Here is a 24859-nt window from a genome sequence, read left to right as displayed (position 1 = left end):
CTTCATTCTGAATGGCTTAGGCTATGCTAGAACTTGTTAGATGTTCTACACAGGTCCCTTTGGACAAAATTCCAGGGGAAGGAGTATTGGCTTCAGGTGCTACACAATGATGCAAGACAGCTGCACAGTGAAGGTGGGGGACCTGTGGTCTCTCACCTGTTGCTGAACTACAACTCCCATTACCCCTGGCCATGCCAGAGGAGCCCATCAACATTTGGAGGGCTGCAGGTTCCCCATCCCTGCTGGACGGCACAAAATATCCCACTGTACTTTGAGGCCCACCAGGTTCGTCTAACTCCTGCCTGAGAAGCTTACCCATGCCGTGCGTGGTTTCTCCCCGTTTCCAGTTTCCTTGCCCACCTTCCAGAGATGGCTTTCCTTTGCTTCCATTTCTGATGTACACAGATATGCAACAGCAAAACGGCTCTCTGTTGTGTTGATGTGGGGAATGTTGCCCCTTTAATTGCTTCCCTTGTCTTATGCAATGTCCCTGGCTCACCTACTGTATCAGCCTGCAGTTTCCCTCCTTACCAGTAGTACCCTGCCTGACACAATAATTACTGAGATCCTTGCCTGGAGGAACAGTAATGTCTAACTCTTTTAAGAACCAGGATCCACATTATGCCCCCTGTAATTAATTAAAGTGCAGCGGTCTGCAATAAACAGATTTCTAGACATGCTGAGAGCAGGAAGAGCTTGGAATGTTTTGACAGCCAATCCCACAATGCCCCTGCAAACCAAAGAGGGGCTCCAATAACCTCTTTTCTGTGCCCATATAATCACTTGTGCTGTGCTATTGTATTAGTGCCTCTTTGTACGTTTGAAGGGGAGGGCAGAATCTGCAGCATGGATGGCCAAACTAATAATTGTGAGCTTCTGTGACCCCCTCTGGCAAACTATTGTATCGGTCACAGAGAATTCAGTTCCCATAATCCCCAGGACTAAAGTGAGATGGATAAGGAGTGCCTTGAAGTCTTCAAAATGCTCTGCTGTGTGTAGCCTGAAGTATCCGCTGTGAAATCCGCCATTTCTTTCAAGGCTGGTGAACCTCATCTGACATTTTCAAGGGATGGGGGTGCACCTGGGGGAGGGGGGGCGACATCTGAGTGATGCTGCTCTGCCTGAATCCACAGTTGTTCACATTTTCCTCATCGCTGGTAATCTCAAGGCTTTGGAGGTGACTTACTGCTGATGGTATCAGGCTTTGTATTCCCAAAGGGGATTCTAAAGTATGAGGTGGAACTGCAGAGGGCCTTCTCGGTGGTGGCGCCCTCCCCGTGGAATGCCCTCCCTTCAGGTGCCAAGGAAATAAACAACTATCTGACTTTTAGAAGACACCTGAAGGCAGCCCTGTTTAGGGAAGCTTTTAAGAATTGATGTTTTTATTATGTTTTTAGATCTGTTGTAAGCCGTCCAGAGTGGCTGGGGAAACCCAGATGGGTGAGGTATAAATAATAAAATTATTGTTGTTATTATTATTATTGATAGGCAGTGCTAATGGGAACAGAGAAACTCCCTTCCCTTCCCTTCCCTTCCCTTCCCTTCCCTTCCCTTCCCTTCCCTTTCCTTTCCCTTCCCTTTCCTTTCCTTTCATTTCATTTTGCAGACTGTTCCATTCTTTATTGCTCCCCGTTTATTATTCCCTCTTTTAGAGACTTTAAGAAATGTCATGGGGAGTTGGGATGCAGAAAGATTAAACAGTAGAAAATGCAGTAAGATCTGTAAGCTTCTGCCACTTATAGGACCTGCCTTCCTATGTTGTTCAGGCAAGACTTTCAGCTGCCATTTCCCCAGCTGCTATACTTATATTTGTGTGCCATTTTTTGGTGGTGTTGGGGGGGGGAGCCCCCACCAAACTCATCATCCACCACTCCAAGGAAGGGCCAGGATTGACGTCAGACCAGGAGTGAAAGTGTACACTGACTTACCACGCCAGTCCCACCCCCCCTTCTCCTTTGTTACTCTTCCATCCAAATTCTCATTACTTGCTCCTTCCTCCCTTTCCCAACAAAATACACTTCCTTTTCTTTGATCTCGTTTGCTCTGCTGCCAGTGCTCACTTGTCGCAGAGCATTTGCTGCATGCATATTTTGTGGGTCAAACCTTTTCCTGGATAATCTCCAATTTGCTAATTTTTAAAAATAAAAAGGTTGCCCTAGCTGGAGCATGAACCCATAATCCCTGGTTTTGGAGGGCAGCCCCTCTTCCGTTCTGTATTTACACTGCACCAGCCAGGTTAAAAATAAGTGTTTCTGGGTTTCGTGGTTTATTTCTGAAGAATGTCTAAATATTTTTCCCCCTACGTAGAACTCTTCCCCACCCCCACCCTCTTTAGCCAGCTCATACCGATTGCCTATTCTCTCCCCACTCCAAATTCCAACTATATTCATTCTATTCAGTGCTCTGCAGTTAAGGATCATTTCAGCCAGCCTATAGGCCTTGTGTTCACTATTTAAAGACAGAAGCTGGGGAGGGGTGGCAGGAAGGCTGTGCAACTCCCCCCCCCCCCCCTGATTCTGTACAATTATTTAATCTTGAGTGATTTGACTTCACAGCCCTCTCTCGTTCTCTACTAATTTAGCACCCAGAAGCCTTAGATGTGTCTAAAGGAAAGCAGTTTGTATCTTTTTATGTTTTTTTAATTTAAAAAGCTCATCACACATGTAAACACAGTGGGAGTTAAAGTGTTTTAAGCACTGGTGTGAATACATTCGGAGCACATTTGCAGACAATGCCTACTCCTTGCAGCACATGCACATATCTGAATCCTGTACTGACGATCCATGCACAGATCAGTTGTGATCCAAACAAGCTAGCAGGATCAGGACCAGCATGGGCAGCACAGCATCTTTGGCGCAATGCTAGCAGCAGTAGCAAGAAACACACATGCTTTTGACCATATCTCTCCTTGATACTTCCTGTTCCACTTTCTATTCTGGTGCTACCATTGCCTTGAGGAGCTGCCATCTGGAAGAAGCACCCTGAGATTCCACAGCATATTTATTATTGCTTGCAGTAGCGTGTTTGTAGGAGGGAGCAGCTGGTATCTCCCATGGTGAGTAACACAGGGAGTGCCCAGTGTCACTCATGTTCAGAAGGGATCCATCAATTTTGCCACAGCTGCCTTACTGTCCACAAGTACTTTGCTGTTAGGCTTCTGTCTCAAAACACTATGGCAACGACTCTTACTTGAGAGTAAAGAAAAGATCTGTCTCCAGGCTAAAGGCAGGACAGACTCAACAGCAACCATGAGGTCCAGAAGCCAAGATTCCAAGGTACAGAGGTTCATAGCCAAATGGAAGCTATGAAGATGTCTCAACAGCTGGCACACCCCTCCCACCAAGCTTCTAAAGTTGAAGTGGGGAAAGCTCACTCCTGGGACTCTTCTTGCACTTTGAATCTGCTACACACACTCTGTCTGGGCAGTTCTTGGTGACAAGACTGTGTCTTGCCCTTCTACCTCCAGCGCCAACACTGCCTTCTCCTATTCAGTCCCACCCTCTGTCTGGTCAAAGTCCTCCCTGATGACGCTTCATGCTTTGCTGGAGGGGCTGGCAGATCTGCTTCCTCATTTCTGCTACCTGGAGGCAGAAGGTCAGGATCTCTCCTCTCCATCCCTGGGCGATCATCTTCCGGAGCCCCATCTGCTTCTTTTATCTCCTCTTCCTCTTTCATCTGGGGCTGCCAGCTTATGCCGTGTTCTGCTGAGGGGTCCGCAACATTCATTAAATTAAAGGTAAAGGTAAAGGGAAAGGGAACCCTGACCATTAGGTCCAGTTGTGGCTGACTCTGGGGTTGCGGCACTCATCTCGCTTTATTGGCTGAGGGAGCTGGCATACAGCTTCCGGGTCATGTGGCCAGCATGACTAAGCCACTTCTGGCAAACCAGATCAGCGCACGGAAATGCCGTTTACCTTCCCGCTGGGGTGGTACCTATTTATCTACTTGCACCTTGAGGTGCTTTCGAACTGCTAGGTTGGCAGGAGCAGGGGACTAAAGAACGGGAGCTCACCCCATTACAGGGATTCGAACCGCTGACCCTTCTGATTGGCAAGTCCTAGGCTCTGTGGTTTAACCCACAGCGCCACCCGCGTCCCTATTCATTAAATTGCAATCCTATAAATGTCTTCTCAGAAGTAAATACCATTGACTTGAATGGGGACTACTCCTGGGCAAATAGCTGTACTATTGCAAACCAAAGAGGTTTAAAGGTGCATCCCCAGCTGCTATGTGATTATCATTTTACAGATGTAAGTTGAGTAAACTAGCACCCCAGACTGCGGCACTTTAGTGTGCAATTGTCGTCCAGGCCATGAATCCATCATATCATTTCCTATCATCAGAAAAACAGTATGCCCCGCCTCCCCCCCAAAAAAACCCCCCAAACTATAAAGCAGCAGAAATCTGAGCTTGTATATGTGCTGCTGGGGTTGGGGGATGCATGTGAAATGATTCTGCTCGCAAAAGATGCACATTCTGCAATCAGGATTGTGGAGCCTAAGTTAGTGTGTGTTAATTATTTGTACATGTCCTGGAAAACCAGGGAAATTTGTTGAATTTGCATATTCCTCAGTCCTGTTGAGGGTGTCCCTTTGTTGCAAAAGCTGCATTTTGGCACGTATGTGCTGATGGAGGCGAGGGAGCAGAGGGAACTCCATTCTGCTGTTTAGATCATTGCTTTCACTGTCTGTTCTCCTGCCAGAGTCTAAACGGGATTCCCATAAGCATCCAGCCTTGTGCCAGACTGGCTACCCCCATCATCTTTCCCCGCCCCTCCAATAGCTGGAGAGAACGTACATCTGGAGTTGATTGATAAACTGTTTTGTGCTCTGAGGTCCCTTCAAAGCTTCATTGCATCCTGTGGGAGGAGCAAGCGAGGAGGTCGTGGCAGCAGGGAGGAGGAGAGTCTAAATGAAACTGCCTTTTCATGCGCTGGACTTTGCAGTTACAAAACGAAGCTGGAGAATGCAGCTCTCTCCATCCAGACACCCCACAGGCAGATCTAAGTGAAGAGAGGGCTTAAACCGTCTGTCTCTGAAGGAGGGATGATGTAAAGAAGAGTTGGCAGATGGATAAAATGAGCAAGGGAGATTAAGGCACCCACTTGTGCATTGCCCGAAAAGAGAGCATCAATTTCTGTATGTAGGTGTACATTTCTAAACAATGATTATAATTTAAATATAGTGGTACCTTGGGTTAAGTACTTAAGTAGTTCCGGAGGTCCGTTCTTAACCTGAAACTGTTCTTAACCTGAAGCACCACTTTAGCTAATGGGGCCTCCTGCTGCTGCCACGCTGCCGGAGCACAATTTCTGTTCTCATCCTGAAGCAAAGTTCTTAACCCGAGGTACTATTTCTGAGTTAGCAGAGTCTGTAAGCTGAAGCATATGTAACCTGAAGCATATGTAACCCGAGATACCACTGTAGAAATGCAATGTACCTCGCCATAGTGAGGAAGACTGTGACTAGGTGGCCTGTGTGTCTGCTCCTTCTGCTGACCAGGCGCTGCTAAACTACTGACAGGCAGCTTCAAGGCCCCTGCTGCTCTCCCTTCTTTTCATTCTTCTCTTGAAACCAGACTTGGACCAGGTAGCTGGATGCGGGGGAACAGCAGGGTAGGGGCTCTGTGGATGTACCAACAGGAGCACCAGATTTGTGAGAATGTTGTAGATACGAGGAGAGGATATATTGATTTGATAGTATCCTTCCTAACTCATGCTTGTGAGTCAGCAGCAGAGTGCATTCCCCAATATATAGCAGGAAGCTACCGGTAGTTGGTAGATTTGTTTGAATCTCTTTACTTAAGCAATCCAGTCTGGCTTTGTTCGGATTGGGTTCTGTTCCTAGTAAGTCCCCTTTTATCCCTCCTAAAAGGAATAAAGACACAAGAAGCTTCTTTTAAAAGTAACAAGACGTTTACTCACATTCAGTTCACAGTTGGATCCCTGAAGGCAGGCTTTAGCTTAGAGTTACAGAAGAGGGTTTGAGTTCATCCCATATGGCAGGGGTCAGCAAACTTTTTCAGCAGGGGGCCGGTCCACTGTCTCGCAGACCTTGTGGGGGGCCAGACTGTATTTTGGGGGGGAGAATGGATTCCTATGCCCCACAAATAACCCAGAGATGCATTTTAAATAAAAGGACACATTCTACTCATGTAAAAACACGCTTATTCCCGGACCATCTGTGGGCCGGATTTAGAAGGCGATTGGGCTGGATCCAGCCCCCGGGCCTTAGTTTGCCTATCCATGCCATATGGGAATGAGCCCATGTCCTGGTGGCTGAGAGCCAGCAGACAGCAAAATACATCAGTATCAAGAGAGCATTGCATCAAGAGGAAGAAGGGAGGTGTCTGCATGACCAGCCCCTTTTATGGTGTCTCCCAGGGTCACACCCACCTACCTGGTCACACTCAGGGGGCGGAAGCTCCAGACCAGGTGTGACAGGAAGTCCTCTTGACTGGGGAGTAACACCCCCTGTGTGTCCACTCTGGGCAAATAGGAAGTGTTGTACTTGACTGCTTATGTTACATCCCACAAGATTGGCTCTATCAGCACACCTGTGCAGGTCCAACCTCGCGGCTGCTGCTGCACACTTGATGGGATGAGCATAAAAATATTGCCTAAGGGCAATAAAAGTTTAAGAAATACTCGTTTAAGTGGTGAGATGAATGGTTGATTTATTCAAGGGTCACCCTCTGTGTGCCAGTTTGAGAGTTCAGCTCAAATGGAGGCTTCCACCCCTCCATTTCAGAACGTTAAAACTTTGCTGAAAATGGGAACCGAGAACACCTGAGACTGTTGCATTGCTGAAGCTAAGCAGGTGGGCATTGGCTCAGACCCTCAAATGGAAGACCACTGTAAAAATGAAAGGGTGGGGGAAGAGGGAATAGCCTGTCTTAAATCACAGGACCTGTTCACACATTTGGCTTGCCCCGAGCGGCCAGACTGCCACCCGTTCTCAGCTGAATTTTGAATTTCTTAAATGGTGCAAGTGAATATGGTAGAATATGGTAAAAGTAGAGAGAAGCCCTAACCCTTCTGCAGTAATCTCTTTTGACATCAAAGGCAATACAGGCATTAGTAGCCCAACTAAGATTAGCGTTGCAATATTGAATCAGTGGCCAATGGATGGGTTAGGTTACCTTGGTGCCAGAAGAACAACCTGCAGGGAGGAGGAATCACCTGCTATTAACTCTCACAACCCAATAGAATGGATGTGCTGGAGAGATGCTTGTGTCCATTCTTGAGAAATATTATCTCCTCCTCCTCCTCCTCCTCCTCCTCCTCCTCCTCCTCCTCCTTTTTTTGCAAAGGAAAGGAAATCCAATATGTTGGGAATGGAGCCACCTTGCTATTCTGTATTCTTCTGCATTTATCCCCATGCCCCTTACTTCCCAGCCCCGCTTTTAAAAGAACTTCAGTGCGACAGACGAGAACAACTCTTAAATGGCGAGACAATGTTCTCGCAGGAAGGAGAAACTTTGCTGCTTGAGATTAGCGACTAGAAATCTCAAAATGGCACGGGTGGCAAAGGGTTTTCATATTTGCACAGACAGTGATCAGCATCCTCCCTGGAGTGGGGCGGCAGGCATGCTCAGCTTCATGTGAAAACAAACGAAACATCCCCAGCTGGCTTTTCAGAAAAGGTTAAAATGGTGATAGCAGAAGAAAGGTGGAGGGGAGGAATGCAAAGCAGCTTGCTACGCTATGTCACAAGCAAAAAACATTGTGTTCAATAGATTCTGCCCTCGAGCCAACAGTATACTCATAGCAATTTCAGGAACTATTAATGCACGTGTACAAAATTGCATATTTTTTTCCCCCGGCTGCAAAGAGAAGCTGTAGCCTGGTTTGGAGTGGGGCCATTTGAATCCCTCTGCAATGGATGTGCTAGCTGGGAGAACGGTATGCAGAACCCCCACAAGAACTGAATAAGGGAGGGTTTTGCATTCCCTGTATAATAAACAATAATCTGGAATGGGCTGCAGAATTTGATAGTATACAGGGGGAGGGGGAATTTCCCTGCTGCACTGTATTCCCCCCCCCCCTTTGTTCAAGCATAAGAGGCACATAAGTCATACATTTAGGGATGCCAGCCTGAAGAGTTGTTTACATTTAGGGAAATGAAATACAGTATCTCTCTATGGGGAAGAGCGGGCAAGTTTTCTGGGGCACAGGGAGACCAGGGTGGAGGGGAAGATTCAATTGAATATCCTCTCTGCCATATGCTTGATGAGGAAGCATGCTTTGAATGGTGCCCATTCAAAGGGCACCTTCCGGCCCTATAGTCCTATGGGGGTGGGGTGATCCCACTGGGATTCTGGAGCACATACTCTGTGGTTCGCTTGCTTTGCTCGGTAGCACATGCGTTTTCCTTTGTTCGCGTCAGCATATGTTTCTAAAGTCCTTGGGCACAGTAGTGGTACCTAGGATTACAGACGCTTCAGGTTACAGACTCCGCTAACCCAGAAATAGTACCTTGGGTTAAGAACTTTGCTTTAGAATGAGAACAGAAATTGTGCTCCGGCAGCGGGAGGCCCCTTTAGCTAAAGTGGTACCTCAGGTTAAGAACAGTTTCAGGTTAAGAACGGACCTCCAGAACAAATTAAGTTCTTAACCTGAGGTACCATTGTACTACCCAAGTGTTGATTGCGATGATTTATTACAGCATCTGGCTGGCCACGGGACAGCATGCAGAAGGAGCTGCGGCAAACCTGAAAGCAAGCGGGATGAGTTGGGAGGGGTTAAGCAAGAGGAGCATGCCAAGGAAGAAATGCCACACATATACCTGTCCGTGGTGTTTAGACTCTGTTTTTGTACTCCATTTGTAGGCCAAAATTGCTACTCTGTTTTTCTGAATCACAATCCCCTTGCCTGCCCCGTAGATGCTAATAAGATAGCCTTGCACCCATTTCTGCTGGCAGAACTTCATCTCTGTCACACGATGATTATGTTATGGAGTGGAGGGGGGCAAAATTCCTTTTTCAATGAATTGTTTGTACCCTGTTTTCTGAAAACGAGGTACAAACAATTAATTAAAAAATGAATTTTCTGAAAACAGGATACAAACAATTCATTTAAAAAGGAATTTTGTGCTCCCAGAACATAATCACCATGTGACCAAGTGCAGACCAGGGCAAATTATTTACAGAATGAAATAAAGTAACGGAAGTTCAAAACACGCCCCCCCCCCAAACCCATTAGTATTTCTCTGAAATGTTCTCCAATAATTCTCCAATGCAATTTCTTTTCTCACAAATTTACGATTCCCCATCAAACACACACACCCAAAAGACATTTTCAGGATACTACTGCTTTCAGGTGGCAGGTCGATTGCTGGGTTACAGTGTCCTTATTTTTTATTATTTAAAAGCATTCATAAAGCACTAAATATTTAAAAAATATTCTATGGGGTTTGCATTTTTTAAAAAGTATCATTAAAACAGCAATATAAAAGCAGATAAGACAGGCATTTGGGGGATTGAAACACATAAATTGGAGTCCAGTGTTATGGATAAGAGAAAACCAGGGGGTGGGGAGGGAAAACTGATGGTTGCTATTTCGTGTATGGGAGATGGAGGGGGCATTCCACAACACAGGGGAAATAACAGAAAATAACTGTTTAGTGGGACTTAAGGATGTGTAACCAGCAGGGCTGCCAAGGTTATCAGAGTTTTACTGGCCTTGCCAGAATATTATCCTCCTGGCAGCTTGTCAAATTAGGAGGTGAGAAAGCCAAGGGTGGCGACTTAGAACTGATGTTCGCAGTGTGTCCTCAGTATAATGCAAAGGTGTGTCCACCTGTGCGCACCTAAATCTCTTTGCAGTGGGGGGAGGCAATGTGTCTCTAAATAGATGCTGGGAATCCTAAGTAGAGAACATGTTGTCGCACTCATGTCTCCCACTGGCATCTGGTTGGCCACGGTGAGAACTGAATGCTGGACTAGATGGGCCTTTGATCTCAGCAGTGCTCTTTGTATGTTCTCAAGGGATCTCTTGGGGGCACTCTGTATATGCTCAGAAGTATTCTATCTTTAAGTCACTTTCCAAAAAAAGAAGAAAAAAGAAGCTGTATCCCTTATGAAAGAAAAGGTATTTTGCATACGTTCAGAGGTACCCTAGGTCCTTTTGCACGGGGGGCGGGGGGGGGCGGGACTCCTCCCTGTTTTGGTTCAGTTGGCTCCAGGGTCAACCCCAACACTGTGAAAACCAAAGTTGGCAGCACAAGTAGTAGCGTAACAGAATATGGCAGCTGTGAGCATAAAAAAAAGGCAACCCACTTAGTGGCACTTATATACAGTGGTACCTCGGGTTACATATGCTTCAGGTTACATACGCTTCAGGTTACAGATTTCGCTAACCCAGAAATAGTACCTTGGGTTAAGAACTTTGCTTCAGGGTGAGAACAGAAATCGTGCTCCGGTGGCACGGCGGCAGCAGGAGGCCCCATTAGCTAAAGTGGTGCTTCCGGTTAAGAACAGTTTCAGGTTAAGAACGGACCTCCGGAACGAATGAAGTACTTAACTTGAGGCACCACTGAACCAGTCAGATTCCTCCTCTCCTTCGCTCTTGGATGAGATGCAAAATGGCCACTAAAGAGTTAACCAGGAGGCAGTTCTGCACGAGGGCAAGCTTCCTGCAAGGCCTGTGCACACACATGCTCACACACACAGAGCCATGTTTTGATTTGGTTCCCTGCCCCCACCCGTGTGACTGGAGCTCTGCCTTTCCCAAGCGCTTTGACTGAAGAGGAGTTTTGAGGGTTATGCGAAAGGGGACTGACCCAGATCACATCTGTTACTGGGCCTGCTGATGTTTGCAAGCCGGGAGTGACTTAAAGGCTCAGGAGGGCAAGAAGGGAGGCTGGCTAACTGAATTTTCTGAGCTGATAATTATATCCTATGTGGAACAAGGACTCTTGCTCCCTATTTCTATTAGTTCCTAGGTGGTTTTTTTTAATGCACCAGGATGTGTTCAGATCGTCTCCAATTTACTCTCAAATAGCATTATGTTGTTGTTGTTTTAAAAAATACTTAGCCAAATTGCTAAACTGGATTAAGTCTTAAACATTAGAGCATTAAAGGAGAAAAAGGTTATGTGTAATCTTATGTGTGATCTTTAAAATCCTGAAATAATCTGGTTTTCAAACCCTTCTCCGCAATCACGCAGTCTGAGTCTGTCACTTAAAAAAAATCAAAAACTTCCCTGGTCTTAATTGTATGTAAGATAACTGTAAACACCAGGTTTCAGGTACACAGAATAGCCCCCGTGCTCTACACTCCATATCACCTCAATGCAGGCCATATATTTAATCCTCGGTGGGGGCAGAGCAGCTTTTGAAGAAAAATATGCAAAAGAACTTAAATGGAGGTGAATGTATCAAATCAGCATAATGTGCTTCAGCGGGGGGGGGGGGCGGGGGGGATAGGCATTTTAATGCATACATTTCTTGATGGGTGCTCAGCTAAGGTTCGCATTAATTTTCTACAGGAGAACTGAAGACCAAAAAGCCTCGCCTAGGTACCCCCCCATCCCACCCACTTTCAGCTGCAACGTGCAATGCAAATATTCAGTGTGACAATGAGGACTAGAACCTACATTTCTAGTTTGCTTTTAATCAAGCAGCTCAGCTACACACGCTAGTATTATCCTGAAGTGCACCCAGACCACAAGAGCAGCGAAAAAATCCCAACTATGTGTGTGAGAGCGTGAGACAAAGAAAGAGAGGGGGAAACCCTGGAGTTTTTGAGGCTTACACATGAGTTTGGGACTAAAGTACAGTGGTACCGTTCCAGAAGTCTGTTCCAAAACCAAAGCGTTCCAAAACCAAGGCACCCTTTCCCATAGAATGTAATACAAAATGGATTAATCCATTCCAGACTTTTAAAACAACCCCTAAAACAGCAATTTAACATGAATTTTACTATCTAACGAGACCAATGATCCATTAAATGAAAGCAATAAACAATATACTGCAGTCACACAATCAATCAATCAATCAATCAATCAGTAGCTGAACTGGGTTCCACACAGTCCCAAAAACAAAACAAAAAGAGCCGCAAAAACAAAAACGCAAAGTAAATAGCAGAAACAGACAGACCTGAACATAACACTCAAATTGGAAGCGTTAACACTCAAAACGGAGCATATTCAGCTTCTGAAAAAAGTTAGCAAAAAAAAAGTTACTTCCCGGTTTGCAGTGTTTGGGTTCCAAGTTGTTTGAGTACCAAGGTGCTTGAGAACCAAGGTACCACTGTAATGAATTTTGAGTATTTGGGGCAGCAACCTGGAAAATGTGTTTAAATCCCAGCAACAGTGCCTCTCTTGCACCTTTCTACTTCCTCCTTAGCAATGACACACCTGTCCATTTACTTGACAGCCCCCTGGGATCAATTTGTCCCGTCAGCCAGAAGGAGAGGGCAAAGCAAGTGGTTGGAAGCCGCTGCTGCTGCTGCTGCTTTTGCTTGTCCTCCTCATAGTCATCGCTGCTTACCTGCTTAAGAGAGAGAAAGCAAGTGAATAGGTGGCTGCGGCAACAAGGAAGAAGAGCCACAGGAGGGACTGGGGGGCCCTGCTGTGGTCCTTAGCAAGGACCCCGCAGTACCATCTTCTGACACTAGCCCTGCACCAGTCTCTAAAATTAAATATGTGGAATAAAATTGTGCATTTTAAAAGGTTGCTTTATAAGCTTTGGGATTTGCATGCACACAGACAGACAGACAGACAGACAGAGAGACACACGCACACGCACACAGAGAGAGAGAGAGAGAGAGAGATTCCTGGATGTTTTTGGCACTGCAGTTCTGCAAATCAGGGCCAGATCTCTTGAGGAAACATAAGCTGCTCTGTGACAATTTTGACAGTGCTGCTACCAGTCACAGCCTGACCTAAGTTCAGAAGTATCTGGAAAGAAAAGCTAATGAAAGGCAAATCATTTCCGAATTTTCTTTGAACTTCAAAAGCCGCTTCTCTCCCCACCGCCGCCACCCATAATGTTCAGGTGGACTCTCTCGTTCTGTGAAACGAGCACCTTCAGGGAGGGAGGGAGGGAAGTGGGGGTGGAACAACTCTTTATGGAAAGCAGCAACACATTTAAAAAGGCACTAGCGGTGATGTGCAATGCTAAAAATGTAGTTAGAAATGAATGACGGGAAAGGAGGTTAGCGTGCAACTGGAAAGCCTTTTGTTTTCTCCTCCCTGTGCATATTACAGATGTGTACACAACCACTCATGCGTCCTGATAACAAACAGTGACTGAGCATTTTATCAGTGCACAACTCCTCAGTCTGAATCCCTTGTGCAGCGGAGAGCTCTAACTCTCCCGCCCTTTGCTCTCCATCTGGCAGGGGCCACTTCTTCAGCCGTTTGTAATAATTCTCTTCCTCCCCTCGCTCTCCCTCTTTGCTTAGGTGAGAGAAGTCTGAAAGGTCTTGGTTAGGGAGTTGATTCCCCCCCAGTAAGAAGCTTTACTTCGTTTACTTCTGCATATCAAACATCATATATCCTCAGCCTATAATAATACAGTGGTACCTCTGGATGCGAACGGGATCTGTTCCGGAGCCCTGTTCACATCCAGAGCAGAACGCAACCTGCATCTGCATGTGCGTGGGTTGCGATTTGCCGCTTCTGCGCATGCGCGTGATGCCATTTTGAGCATCTGTGCATGCCTGAGGTATGACTGTAATTATTATTATTATTATTATTATTATTATTATTATTATTAATAATAATAATTTGTACCCTGCCCATCTGGCTGGGTTTCCCCGGCCACTCTGGGCGGCTTCCAACAAAGATTAAGAATACATTAAAATGTCACACATTAAAAACTTCCCTGATGTCTTCTGAATGTCAGGTAGTTGTTTATCTCTTTGACATCTGATGGGAGGACGTTCCACAGGGTGGGTGCCACTACCGAGTCGGCCCTCTGCCTGGTTCCCTGTAGCTTTGCTTCTTGCAGCGAGGGAACTGCCAGAAGGCCCTCAGTGCTGGACCTCAGTGTCCAGGCAGAACGATGGGGGTGGAGACGCTCCTTCAGGTGTGTTGACCTTTGCTTCCGAGGCCAGTCCTAGCGTTGGACAGAATGAGGCAGCCACCTCAGGTATAATGAAAAGGCAGCGAATTCATCACCATCATTATTACAGTATTATTATTATTATTATTATTATTATTATTATTATTATTATTATATTAAATTTTCATTTAAAATTATTTAAATACATCCTTGTTATTAACTTTTGCTCATTATGAGCTTATCGACTTCCCTCCCGCCTCATGGTTTCCATATTTTATTAGTTTATCATAGCATTTGTACCTTTTCCAATTTGTGTTTTGTTCATTCCAGTTGTCAGAAATGTTTAAATAAAAATAAAAAGGTAATAATCATTAACATTACAAGTCTTTATAATCAACCCTACTAGTATTGGTAGTTGTTTACAATTGACCTTCAAATATTGTACAAATTTACTCCAGTCTTTTTGAAAAGCTTGATCACGCTGGTTTCGGATTTTCCCAGTCAGTCTCGCCAGTTCTACATGTTCCATCATCTTCATCTGCCACTCTTCTATTGTTGATATTCTTGTTGCTTCCATTTTTGAGCTAAAAGAATCCTTGCTGCTGTTGTTGCATACATAAACAGTTTTTGGTCTCTCTTTGGGATGCAAATTCATTAACTTAGCTTGTTATCAATGTGTCAGGGAACAGGAGAGGCGCTCATGGGGGGTTTCTGCTTCAGGTGGCAAAATAACATGGTTGGCTTTGGGTGCTGTGCACCTTGACTTGGGGATGGAAGATGCCATTTGCTGCTTAGCCTTAGGTGGCAAAGTGACTTGGACCAGCCCCCTTTTCCCGCTGCCCTCAAACACTGAAAACTATTGCAAGCCTAAGTTTGGCCAAGTGACTGTGATGCTCAAGCTGTAGGAATGATCGCTGGGTGCGGAGCACACTCCCCGCCCACAGGCAGCCTCAGCTACCTGCACGTGTGACCTTGGGGTGTGGGGCACACTCCCTCTCACAGATAAAGGCACAGCTGTCTGAACATCTTGCCCTCTGTCTAACCTTTTGCGGTCTCAGTAGTCTGCGGTGTCCTGTCTGTGACCTTTGTCTCTGAGACCTTTGTCTCCTTCGTCATACACTGTGCAAGGGGAAAATGACGCAGTGGATACAGGTGCCAAAATAACTTTGTACCACCCCACAATCTCGGGACTGGAAGATGTGTAAAGGTCACAGCCCAAAATGTATCTGCCTGGGTTTGCATATTGTGTCAATAAAAGGAGCCTCCACAGAGCTGGCCGGCAGCTTGCTTGCAGCTCAGCTGTGCGAAGCTCACCTGCATTATCAATTCCTGCCTCATGTCCTTCACTTCACAAGCGAAGAAGTACTGTACACTGCTAGCTCTGGGAACAGCTGTAGCTCAGTGGTAGAATATCTGCCTCTCATGCAGAAAATCCCAGGTTTAATCCTGGGAAGGGGTGGGATAGAACTTTGCCTAAAACCCTGTAGAAAATGCTGCTGGTCAGTGTAGGCAATACTGAGTGAGGTGGACCAATGGGCTGACTTGGTAAAAGGCAACTTGCTATGTTCCTAGGTGGCCAGCTCCATTCAAACACTTAGCACTTCTCTTCTCCCAGTGCAAGCAACAAAGAAGCATAGGCAAGAAGCAAGAATCACAGGGCAGTAGAGAGAGGCAGAAGAACAGGAGCTTGGGGAAACGGAGACCAAGAAAAGCATGGTGTAGAGACAAAAGTATTCTTCCTCTTTCTGTTCCCCTCCTTCGAATCTCTGCAATTCTGCACTTGTTACTGCTACTCTCCAGCTGGAGAAAGTCATCTTGACTTCCAGTGTGCATTCAACCTTTTCTCATAGAGAAAATATTTCAGGAGGAGGCAGGGGGAAGAATCTTACAAGCATTACAGGCCCATATTTAGATAGAGCTACAATTAAACGGCAAAGAAAGCCATGTATTTTAAGAGTTTTTGGGGGTTTTTTTGCAATTGCTTTTTCGACTTGGCAAATGATGGATCTGTTCTTTGCCTTAGTGTGCTTTGTTCTGACCCCAGTTTATTTAGCTGGAGTGCAGCATCTCATAAGGTAACACCCTGGGGATGATTGCATCACTTTGTATAGCACTTCGGAATCTAGGCAATATGTAGAACTCCAGGAAAATTATCAACATAGAACAATTGCACACACCCTTTCCCCCCTCCACAAAAGCAGGTAATTTGTATGGTATTGAAACAACTTTGCAAGATTTTGGAATACTCAAATTTTTTAATAAAACATAGAGCAGGTGTCAATGTCAAAATCTTAAGCTGAAATTCAGTGTTAAATTGTGGGGAGAATGGTTATATCAAAATTCCCCTCTTCAGACTGGTTGAAGGAATTACATTAACGTAAACTAAATTTTACTAAATTATGTTGCAGATCAGCTGTTGGATATTGACAAATGCTGACTGCTGTTGTATGCCAACTGTGAGATACTGCCAAATCTGTTGACTGCTGCTACCAAATCTTTCAATGTCAAAAGGCGATGACAAATATCATCTGCTTGGTGAATATTTGTATACCCTCATAATGGCTGGGGAACATTGGCCTTGGAAATTTGAGCACCATTTGGTGGGAGGGAAGGATACACACTTAATAAATAAATAATAAAAGAGAAGTTGCAGGGGCTTTTGAGGAGAACATCCTGAGGCAAATAAACTTAATATCACTCCCTAAACCAGCTCACCCGCATTTTATGAAAATTGTCACTATATGTTAAATGAGCAATTTGTCTAGAAATATAGCTGCCCTTGATAAATAACCACATATATAGAAGGAATTCCTACCTCCTGCTATTGCAGCAGTGGGAAACCTTCGGCCCTTCAGATGTTGGTGACCTAAGAAGATCCAGCCCTACTGGATCATGCCACTGGTCCATCTATTCCACCATCCCGTTCTCACAGTGGCAGTCCAGATGCCTGGAGGAAGCCTTGAAGCTGCACATAAGTGCCACTAAAACTCCCATCGGCCCCAGCAGGCATGGCCAGTGGCTAGGGATTATGGGAGTTGTAGTTCAGCAATATCTGAGGGCCAAAGCTTCCCCACACCTGTGCTATAGAGTAGTGATTAGAATATCAGATGAGAACTGGGGAAACCCAGGTTCAAATTCCAGCTGTGCAACTTCATGGGTGACTTTGGCCAGTTACCATTTCTCAACCCTGACCTACCTCACAAGTTTGTTATGGGAGATGAAACAGAAGTATTCTGAGCTCCTTGTGGGGAGAGTGGGCCTTGGGATAAAAACATTAGAACTCAGCCTAATTAAACAGCACCTTGTAAATGCACCAAAGTTAATTCTTTGACATGTGTAAGCAACTTTAAAATTGCCTGGTGCTGATGAAGAACTTAATAGAAAAACAAACAAACCAAGTTGGTTCAGTTTAAAATGGGCCACATTTCTACTTGGAGGATATTTGTACATGAGTTATAAAACCAGAGCCAATGATTTCAAAGCAAATGCCTTTTTTTTTTTTAATAAGACTTCCAGTCATAAATGGAGAGCCATAATTTGCAGCGCCAATAAAAATGTTTGTTAACAATGCATGCTTAAGAAAGGCACAGAAAAGCTGTAAGCGATATTTACTGTGCATGATAAAATGATATGATCCCCAAGGTTAGGACATCCAAGAGTGTAGTTCTGTGTGATGCTCTGCTCTAGAGACATAATCTGGGCTTAGGGCACAGCACACATTGCAGGAACTGATGCAGTGTGTGCCAAGTCCAACTCTGGCTGGAAAAGCCATCGGGCATCAGCCACTGTGACACTGATACTCAGTCAATATTTGTGCACAGGGAGAGCAAATGGCTGTGTATACATCAGTGTTTATGAAAATTATACCAAAAACCTCTTAGAACCTGCAGCTGTTACCTCCATTCGGAGGCGATTGCATCTAGGTGGGGATGTTTTGCCCTTTTCTCTCTTGGTCATGAATGTCATACATTTGTGCTCTGCAGAAAATGGCCTCCTTATGCCAAGGAACTTGTATAGTGCTGGGAAACATATGGTGCCAAGTCCAGCTTCCAGCTGAGATAAGAGAGAGCCATGGTGGTTGATTGTTTGTCCTCACCCGTCCAAGGGACAGAGAAAACCTCTTACCCAGAGCCCGGTTTCGATGGGAAAGTGGCCTGCTTGCTCCCTTGTGTCAGACCCAAAGCAGAAATGCTCCGTTGACGTTACTCTCAGCAAACGCCTCCTTACATTCAAGGCTGCTAGCAGGACTGTTTGCATGCCAGAAACGAAGGTTCCATGCTCATAGAAATATATGCAAAGTATGTAGACTTGCATATTTCAAAGTGCACAATTCAAAGTGTTGGTGCTGACCTTTAATGTCCTTAACGGCCTTGGCCCAGTATACCTAAAGGAGCGTCTCCACCCCCATCATTATGCCCGGACGTTGAGGTCCACCACTGCAGGCCTTCTGGCGGTTCCCTCACTGTGAGAAGCAAAGCTACAGGGAACCAGGCAGAGGGCCTTCTCGGTAGTGGCCCCATGGAATGCCCTCCCATCAGATGTCAAAGAGATAAACAACTACCTGACATTTAGAAAACATCTGAAGGCAGCCCGGTTTAGGGAAGCTTTTAATGTGTGACATTTTGATGTATTTTTAATCTTTGTTGGAGGTAGCCCAGCATGGCTGGGGGGGGGGGCCCAGCCAGATGGGCGGGGTACAAATAATAAATAATAATAATAATAATAATTATTATTATTATTATTATTATTATTATTATTATTAGCTTCATTCACATACCAATTTTAGGTTGAGTGTTTGGGGTCTTTGAGTAAGTTGGAATATTTTGCCCAGGGGTTTAGAGAAAGGGAGGAGGTATGGGCCCTCTTCCCACCACCCTTCTACCTTGTAATTACCATTTTAGCCAGTTGTCCCAAGCTAAGAATTGCTCCAGCAATGAATCAGGGGTCTCTCAGGAGCCTCTTTCAGCTGTTCAAACTGTTCAAGGTGAGCCCCACCTAGTGGAAACGGGCCTTGCAGTATGGAGTGGCCTTACTTCCAGCACTCACAGCAGCATGTTTTTATATATGTTGGAAGCTGCCCAGAGTGGCTGGGGCAACCCAGTAAGATGTATGGGGTTGTTGTTTAGTCGTTTAGTCATGTCCGACTCTTCGTGACCCCATAGACCAGAGCACGCCAGGCACTCCTAACTTCCACTGCCTCCACCAGTTTGGTCAAACTCATGCTGGTAGCTTCGAGAACAATGTCCAACCATCTCATCCTCTGCCATCCCCTTCTCCTTGTGCCCTCAATCTTTCCCAACATCAGGGTCTTTTCCAGGGAGTCTTCTCTTCTCATGAGGTGGCCAAAGTATTGGAGCCTCAGCTTCACGATCTGTCCTTCCAGTGAGCACTCAGGGCTGATTTCCTTAAGAATGGGAAGGTTTGATCTTCTTGCAGTCCATGGGACTCTCAAGAGTTTCATCCAGCAGCATAATTCAAAAGCATCAATTCTTCGGTGATCAAACCTTCTTTGACCTCACTTCCATACATCACTACTGGGATGTATGGGGTATAAATTGTAAAATTATCATTATGGAATGGGACGTTCCTATTTTCATCGGAGAAATGTTGGAGGGTTGTTACAAACTGCAGCTTGGAATTTTTCCATTATGCCAAACCATGTCTGTCCTCCCCCCCCCACACACACACACCTTTTTGGGCAAGTTTCCAGCCTGAAGAAGAATTTTGGAGAATTTGAGAGCCTGTTCCCTATTTGGGGACATTTTAACTGGCATTTGCAATGTTTCAGTAATTGTGTTGGCTTAAGAACAGAAGTGAAGGTTCAGATTTTTTTAAATGTTGAGTTATGTGCCAGATACACAGCATGGGCAAATGTGTATTTATCGTGAGGATGCTGCGTGAAATCGAGTCTAAAAGTCCATTCATTCATTCAGTTTCAACTTCCCTGCCATTCCACATTTGTGCCCAAGGCAGCTAACAAAATATTCAGTCAGATACAGCATAGAAATTAAATCCAAAAGGCACATATAAACGAAAGCTACTGAACTGCTACTGATTTAAAATACTCCCATTCCTAAGGGTTGTTCTAAATAAATGAAGAAGCCTTTTCACTGCAGGCTGGCCCATTAACAGGCCTGCTTTGGGAGGCAATTCCAGAAGTGCTAGAGCCGTAGCCGAAATGGCCTGCTTATATTTTCCTCTGGACTTTCCCCTTCCAGACCCTTCAAGGGTCCCTATTTCCAGGGACAGTCCCAGATTTACAGAAGCTGTCCCAGTTTCTGATTTGAACTTGGCATATCCCACTATTCCTTGGGATGTCCCTATTTTCATTGGGAAAATGTTGGAAGGTATAGAGCAGGCATGTCCAACCAGTCGATCATGATCTTCTGGTCGATTGCGGGGCATCCCTGGTCGATCCTAGTTGATTGCATGATCCTGATCAACTGGCTCAAAAACAAAACAAAACAGCTCTGCAACTTTGACGAATGCTCCCCACCCCCAAAAGCTCAACGACTGGGTCTTCCTCCCCAAAAAATGTTCAACAACTTTGGTCAATCCAATGGGTAGATCACTGCCAGATTTTTATAGTTGGAGTAGATCACAGTCTCTTGGGAGTTGGGCATACCTGGTACAGAGTTATCCGACCCCTGAGCCATCTGAAGGCATCCCTGTTTAGGGAAGGTTTTTTAAAAAATGTTTAATGTTTTATTATGTTTTTATATATGTTGGAAGCCACCCAGAGTGGCTGTGGCAACCCAGTCAGATGGCTGGGGTATAAATAATAAAATAATTATTGTGGAATAGGACATCCCTATTTTCTTCAGAGAAATGTTGGAGGGTATGTCCTCATGAAAAACCTCAAGGGGAAGGCAAGCTCTCATTGAGGCTTTCTGTGCTAGTAGACAGAGGTATAAATACACTCTTCTGGAAGCCCATGTAGGCCGTCAACTTCTTTCCTTCTCTTTCTGTCTTTTTGCATCCATGCTGAGAGAGCCACATGGTGGAGTGCTCAGAGCTGATGCAGAGATGGGAACTGAAAGATGTTTACATGCGGCACTGTGCATCCAGAAACAATGCTTGGGGACAGGGGAAACAACCCATGGAATAAATGCTTCCTTCTCTCCAGTCCCCTTTGTTTTGGTTGTTTGCTAAAACATGGCAACAACAACAACAACAACAACAACAATTTATTATTTATACCCCGCCCATCTAGCTGGGTTTCCCCAGCCACTCTGGGCGGCTTCCAACAAAACACTAAAATACAATAACCTATAAAACATTAAAAGCTTCCCTAAACAGGGCTGCCTTCAGATGTCTTCTAAAAGTTTGGTAGTTATTTTACTCTTTGACATCTGATGGGAGGGCGTTCCACAAGGCGGGTGCCACTACTGAGAAGGCCCTCTGCCTGGTTCCCTATAACTTGGCTTCTCTCAGCAAGGGAACTGCCAGAAGGCCCTCAGCACTGGACCTCGGTGTCCGGGCAGAACGATGGAGGTGGAGACACTCCTTCAGGTATACTGGACTGAGGCCGTTTAGGGCTTTAAAGGTCAGCACCAACACTTTGAATTGTGGTCGGGAACGTACTGGGAGCCAATGTAGGTCTTTCAAGACCGGTGTTATATGGTCTCGGCGGCCACTCCCAGTCACCAGTCTAGCTGCCGCATTCTGGATTAGTTGTAGTTTCCGGGTAACCTTCAAAGGTAGCCCCACATAGAGCGCATTGCAGTAGTATGCTTTAGTAGCATACTAAAGTTTCCAGTGTAGATGAGGGACACTTGAGGGATTCATTCTTTGCAAGACCAGACCTGCACCTCCCAGACGAATGTTGAAATGCAGCTGTTCTTTAAAGTTCACACTTCTCTGAATTTTGCAACGCTAAGCCAAGCAGTGTGTACAAAATGCATCAAAAGTGTGAATAAAAACGCAATATAAAATGTGCTTAAATGCGTCATATTAGGGAGAAGTGCTTGTAAAGATGTGGACATTAGGCAAAAAAGCATGCAAAAAATTGTTAAGTTGTGGAAATTGTACACAGAATGGGTATATAAAGAGAAATTAGTAGAGGGAGGGTGGTCTATAGGCTTTTTCACAAAGGCCGAAGAATCGCAAGGCTGGATAGGTAATTCCACAGGACCAATTATTTCAGGAAATGGACTCCAATTTGGGAGGAGTGTGGTGATTGTGAATCTCCTGTCTCTAGTGATGGGATTAAGCCAGGTGTCCTGTGGTTTAGCTCTTACACATCTTGGTAGTCATTATGAGAACAGTGCAGGTGCCTGCTTTTACAGGACCTGTTCATCAAGACACATCACTCACCAGAGATCAGGTGGGAGGAAAGACCAGGGGAAAATCAATTAGTACATAGGAATGAACCCTTGATCTGGACAGTAACCAGTAATCCAGCTCAGTCCTCCTTATTTACAGCTGCAGAGAGTGAAGGCAAGAGAAAGGCGTCCTGGCAAGATAATATAAAGCCGATCTCATTCCCTCTCGGCTGCTGTGTTCTCACTAATGTATTTGCTGGCAGAGTCCGTAGTCCCCAGAGCATGAGCAATAGAGTTCAAGCAGCTCTTTACAGCCAAGAGGAAGTGTGTCAGTTCAGGGGTAGGATCGGGATGTTCTGTGGAGGCTAAAGGGACCTCCAGTTTGGCAAAGACAAACCCAGAGGAATTGTGAGGGTAGCCATGCGGGTAAAGTGCCAGAGGAATTAGCTCAGGAGAGAGCAAAAGGGGGAACAGATACTCTTTGGGATTTTGATGCAAGGCTGTGGAAGGCAGGCTACAAACAGCCCAGGTAAATATATTTTATTATTTTTATTTCCTCACCGAAAATAAGGAATGCCCTTATTATTGGCATGCCTCTGAGAAGGATGGATGGAAAATACCTTGGTTTGAGGCCTTGCATGCTGTAATAAGTTTGCCAATCTTGGGTGTGCATGTGGGCAGCAGGTTTTGCACAGGCAAACTCTCCCAAAGTTGTCCCAAAGTTTTTTCTACATAGTCTACACACAATCTATTTCTGTTGTACATTTATTTGTTTGCTTGCTTGCTTGCTTGCCCCTGAAGAGCACTTCTTGAGAAACTGGTTTCTTTCTGAAAGTAAAAGCTCATGGCAGATGAATTCTACATTACCCCACAGTGTGTTCATTTGGAAACAGTTGTAGGCAGTCGCAGCAATGGTGTGTGGGTGTGTGCACATCCTCCCCTGACCAATGAAGTTGTAGGTGGGCGTATACCAAGAGCACAATCACTCTGTCCTTATTCATTCATCTGGAGCATGTGCAGGGAGGGAAAGGTGTGGATAACCTGATCAGTAAGAGAGTTTTCAAATACGCATCAAGTAATCACACCCACCCTTGTAGGTGGCAGGATTTAGTATCAATCTAGATCGAAAGCATCCTGTTGAGGATGGGCACAAATGATTCCAGATTTAAAATAACTAAAATTTTTTTGTGCTAGAAAGAGGTCAGTATGCATGCAGCATAAGTTAGGTCCATTAATTTCAATGGGTCTACTCTGAGTAAAAATTGACCGACTACCACCCTGAAACTTTGTGCTCACCATACCGAGCACATAATGCACGTTTTGTTTACAGAACACTTGAATAGCATTAACAAGGATAAGAATGGCAGATCTCTTAGACAATTATCTAGATTTGGCTGGTGCCATTCATAAGTCATTTGATTTGAGAGAAACAGAAGCAGCCATTCTTTAGGCTGTTTTGAGGAGGACTGCCCACTGTATCCACAAGCCAAATAACTTTTTATTGCACTTAGCCATAGGCTACTACAGCAAAAAAACAAAACAACCCCCCCCAAAAAAATCCGCTAACCTTGTCTAAAAATGGCAGGGAACAAATTGATTCTGCAAGGATTCGTGATCCAGAAGGAAAAGTAGCTGCAGAGACCATACCACGCAGTCCGTTGTACAGCAGCCACCTTTCAAACTCTGTTCCAGCTTGCAGTTCTCTACATGAGACTAGTATCGTTGACTCAGTGCTTTGTTTGATGTGGCGAGGAGCAAAGTGGGAACCAGCTCATCTCTTCCTGTACATTCTCTCTAAGCATCTGAAGCAACCCAGATATACGCTAACCCAAAATGCACCGTGAGGAGCATTTGGAAATGGGTCATTTCCAAAGCATCATTATGGGTATACATCACCAGGGGAACAGCCATTTCTCAGTAGTAGACCATCTTCTTTGCATGTCGAAGGTCGCGGGTTCAATCCCCTACATCTCTAGTGGGGCTGGGAGAGACTCCGGAGAGTTGCAGTCAGTCAGTGTAGACAGTACTGAGCTTGATGGATTCCATGTAAGGCAGCTTCCTTTGCTCCTATGTATATTTTCACAAGGCGTCCCTCTATATTCTAAGCAGATTTACCTTGAAGCCGGACCACTGATTTCAGTGAAACTTGCTTCCAAGTAAGAATGATTAGGCTGGCAGACCTGGAACCCAATTCTTTGGCTGTTCATTTGGAAGTCAGTGTTATTGACAGCCAGTGTGGTGTAGTGGTTAAGAGCGGTAGTCTCGTAATCTGGGGAACCGGGTTTGCATCTCCGCTCCTCCACATGCAGCTGCTGGGTGACCTTGGGCCAGTCACACTTCTCTGAAGTCTCTCAGCCCCACACACCTCACAGAGTGTTTGTTGTGGGGGAGGAAGGGAAAGGAGAATGTTAGCCGCTTTGAGATTCCTTCGGGTAGTGATAAAGCAGGATATCAAATCCAAACTCCTCCTCCTCTTCTTCTTCTTCTTCTTCTTCTTCTTCTTCTTCTTCTTCTTCTTCTTCTTCTTACTGTTGAAGGAGACTTTCTTCCAAGAGCAATCCTAAACATGTAATCTCCACTGAGCTC

General features: G+C 45.2%; 1 protein-coding gene across 13 annotated transcripts in view; it reads left to right on the top strand.

Moving 5' to 3' along the window:
- The window catches only part of CACNA1G (calcium voltage-gated channel subunit alpha1 G), a 333398-nt gene that overhangs the window by 79194 nt on the left and 229345 nt on the right, over positions 1-24859 (top strand). The window lies entirely within an intron of this gene.

Source organism: Podarcis erhardii (assembly GCF_964252035.2).
Source record: "Podarcis erhardii genome assembly, chromosome: 2".
NCBI classification, from domain to species: domain Eukaryota; kingdom Metazoa; phylum Chordata; class Lepidosauria; order Squamata; family Lacertidae; genus Podarcis; species Podarcis erhardii.
The sequence above is the reverse complement of the archived record's forward strand: the minus strand, read 5'-3'. Positions and strand labels throughout refer to the sequence as shown.